The sequence below is a fragment of the Pinus tabuliformis genome, chromosome 2_2 (assembly GCF_031772625.1).
Source record: "Pinus tabuliformis cultivar Carrire ecotype Pingquan chromosome 2_2, CPIR1, whole genome shotgun sequence".
Lineage (NCBI taxonomy): Eukaryota > Viridiplantae > Streptophyta > Pinopsida > Pinales > Pinaceae > Pinus > Pinus tabuliformis.
The window spans coordinates 231,770,077-231,774,299 of NC_142300.1; the positions used below are offsets into that span (position 1 = coordinate 231,770,077).

A 4,223-nucleotide genomic window follows, 5' to 3' on the forward strand; every position below is an offset into this window, starting at 1 on the left:
CAAAAATCTTTTGTTTTTTGCTTTTTCTGCATAAGAAAATGGCGATTATTATTTATCTTGCGTTACATACAATCCTCATAGATTTTGCCATATTTTCTTATTAATTACCTAGTTCATGATGCAAAGGGATTATAAGTATTTAAAGAAAAGTTGACAAAATAATCAATAAAACATACTTTCTTCAGTACTCCACAAATGGCCCACTTCATGACAATGAAAGCATCGCACTTTCGATTTGTCAAACTTCTTCCCACCATGGGAAGAACTAGATTTGGAATGGGATGCCTTCCCTTTCCCCTTCCTCGCCTTACTCTCTAAGGCTAGATTTTCCTCATCATCTTTATTTGATGAGGATCCATCTCTGGTGCTTCCTTTTATCTCCTACTGCATCAAATCCGACCAAAGTCATTCCCAATCTATCATTTTTTCTCTTCCTTTAACTGAGTCTTGGTAGCTATGCCAACTCTTAGGAAGATCGAGGAGTGCAAGACTCACCATGTCATCATCGGCTGTCATGATCCCTACACTTCCAAGCTCATCCCTATAGGTGGTGAGCTTGTTCAGATATGTAGAGATTGTGTCGTCCTTTTCACACTTAAATTTCTGAAGCTTGTCTTTCAGTGTCAGCTTCCTCTAATCATTGCTGTTCTCATATAGATCTTTCAATGTTTTCCACATTGAAAATGGTGTCTCCTTCCCATGGAGACTCGAGACTATGTGGTCTTGAACTCCCTCTAGAAGGATTCCCCTTGCTCTAGCCACACATTTCTTTCATTCCGCCAATTCAGTAGCATCAGCCGTTGCGGGCTTGGGGACTTCTTGATCAATGAAGTCCTTTAGACGTTATCCTATAATATTGCTTCCATATGATCCTTCCAGGCTATATAATTCGAGCTGCCATCAAGGGCATATTCGAGTCTTAAACCATTGAACGCCATTGGTGAAATTGAGATGTGATAAGAACTTGATTTCTATATTCAGGAACCTCAAACTTCAAACTTCTCCCTTCTTGTATATTGTTCTTTGCTTTGATCACCTTTGCTCTGATACCATGTATAAATTCTCACTGTAGATCAACAGATTATCCAATATACTAATGCAAAATATAAGATCTACTTCTACAACAAACTTTTCAGAAGCTTAATTGAATATGAGAAAGATCAAATAGAACACATATATCTAAGAACGAGAAATCAATCACACATGAACACAAAAGAATAACCCAGGGAAAGCCTCAGTCTAAAACCCCAAGATTTGTATTATCATACAAGTGGAAATATGTTCAAATTACAAAAAGAATCAGCTCACAAGCTATCTTGCTCTCTCTGCAATCAAACAATACAACTCACAGACTAAATAGACACAAGATATTCCTTCCCTTAGCCCTCCAAGCCTCCTATTTCCTTGCGCAGTTTTTCTTGGAGTCCAATGATGCCACCTATGTGATTGGCTTCATCACACACTCACTAAACTGAAGAAGTAACTGCACAATCTCCAAGGAATGAATTCCTTCATAATGCAAGAGATATTCATAATGGAATATTCTTGCCATTGATAGTACATTGTCCCATCATCTGATCGCAACTGAGTCTCTGACTAAACTGACATGCATGAGTTATTTATGAGAGAATATTCAGTTATCTAAAGTGCAGCAGTTACATTCATGCATGCATTGACTAACTGAACTCACAATTAGTTCAAAAACCTATTTGAACTAATCTAACTGGACTTAACTCAGTTAACTGAGCTAACTAATTACAAATCAAATTACAACTCATCCTTATCTCTTTAACTGAGGGATAAATTCCTCAATCAATGGAGAAACTATTGCATGTCTTCACATAGACTTCATGTTTGATTTTCTACAACTAATTAACTCAAGATGAATTAATTAATTATTTTACAAACATTTGCTAAGATCAAATTCGAATTTTACTTCTCTATTTTAGTTCAGGGACTAACTAAAATAGGAAGGTATCCCGAAATGCTATTTATAGCAGTGCTAAATTTAGCACTTCTATATTTAGAATTTATTGTTGCTATTTTCAATAATAATGTGCAATGTATTCAACTGAAAATACTAACTCTTTTGTTCTTGAAATTATTTGTTTAAATCAAGCCTGTAAGGCTTGGTGCATGGAATGGTCTTCTATTGATCATGAAAATGTTAGGTTCCCAGATTCAAAGTCCTTATAAATAGAAGTAGAGGATTTCCCTCAAATAATTGCAGATGATGAGTCAATTATGTGCCATAGTTTAGTTCATAGTCTTGTCAAATATTCTTCAGATGAAAGTGTTGGTGAATTACAATTCCATTTGAGAGAGTCATCCTTTTAGAGGAAAATCTTGCAAACATTTAGGAAACGGATATTCTAGGTGATCTGGCCTGGGAAATGGAATCATGGGCATGTTATTCAATGATGCTAACACCTTAGTGCAATAATTTGTGCAAGTAGGAGTAGAGGAAAGATTCTTTGAGACAGATGAAGGTTTTTTATTCTAGGGAAGATTGACTGATGTCTACTAGAGATGGGGGAATGCAGGGGAATATTAGTGATGTTTCTGGAAAATAATTTCACAATACTTTAACTCTTGATGCATTTTATGATGTAGTATAGGCATCGACACCGCTCTGTGCAAGTGCAATAAGAAATGGAGAAGTGACTTCTATGGATGAGTTGAATAATGAAGATTTGATATTCTTTTTGGAATTTCACTTATATGAAATGCTTCACACTGTCCCTCAATTTATTTTGAAAAAAAAGTTTATTATAGAGAGTTCATGATAGCCTCATTACTTGGTTTAAAGGTTCTTAAAAATTTACCAGTAATTTAATTGGAAAGAGAGAGCATGAACAATATTTGAACATTATTTGGAATCTCTTTAATAGATTTAGAGAGAGAAAGAAAATGTTTTCAAAATTTTATAAGGGCTTGCAATTGGAATAGGCTCTAGAACACTTTTTTCGTGCAAGCAAAAGCAACTAGGAACTGGAAATGGTAATGCTATTTCACTTTCCAGTTCTATTTTTATAGCCAAGATGGCCCCTTCTGCATGCCCAACCACTTACCCTATTTCAAAATTGAAAAGGAGCTCTACTAAAAAATCTACAAAGATTAACAAGAAGTTTTGACCTAGACAATTTGAGTATCATCCATATGATTCTAGTTTGATGGTCTTTGGGACTTTTGATGGGGATATGTGTGTTCAACCATGAAAGTGGTAAAATTATTGGGCATGTTCAGTCAGTTGGAGCAAATCACAGTATTCTTGGACTTTATTGGTTGAACAATGACCCTACCAAGACAACAATAGTAGAAACCCTACCACTTACACATATGAATATTTTGAGAAATTAAAATTTAAGATCTATTGATATTAATGCAAGAAATAATTATTTCCTTGCTAGTGGATATTCAAAACATGCTTCCCTGTATGAGGTATGCATTAGAAAACAATTACAAGATTTTGAAGATCTCCACCATGATCATATAAGTGTGGTAATGTTTTATCATATTTCCCCATAATTGTTTACAACTCCATCATTTGATGAGGAAATCAAAATGTGGGATTTATGGCAAAATCCTACGCATCCTTTATATACAATGACCAAATTAAGAGGGAATTTGATGGTGTGATTTACACGTGATGATAATTAAATCCCTTCCTTAGCTGTTAATAATGAGGTCAAACAACATTTAGCAATGGATGGGAGAACATATATGAAATTTGATATTTCTCCTCCTACAGGAAGTGCTCAAAACTATACTCGATCATATTACATGAATGGGATGGATTACATTAGTAGTGGGAGTTGTGAGTACAATGTTGTTAATATATGATGTTCACAAAATGTAAGAAAACTTAAGGATCTTTCCCTTGAAGAGGAATACTCTATAAGGAAGAAGGCCTAGTTCAAGTTTATGAGGTAGAGCTACCAGTGAATATCCGATTCTTACCAGCAACTTATTGTTTCTAGGAAAACTAGTGTCTTTTCGATCTGCTAGTCCCACTAATACGGGTAGCTATCTTACAAACAAACATTCAAAGTAATTTGCGATTTTCTTTAGATATGATAGATAAGAGAGAAGCAAAGGAGACCAACCTGGATCTTCTGCTTGGCTCCTTGCTTGATTTCTCTCTCCCTTGATAGAGCTTGCCACTCCTCTCCTACTTGTCCCACTTCAGAGAATACCTATAGAGTCAAAGCAACAAAACACCA

The 4,223-nt window shown here is 35.3% G+C and overlaps 1 pseudogene; it reads left to right on the plus strand.

Annotated features, from left to right (window-relative positions):
• The first annotated feature begins 2,725 nt into the window (after positions 1-2,725).
• LOC149192163 (protein DWD HYPERSENSITIVE TO UV-B 1 pseudogene) lies at positions 2,726-3,915 on the plus strand (annotated as a pseudogene).
• The last annotated feature ends 308 nt before the right edge of the window (positions 3,916-4,223 follow it).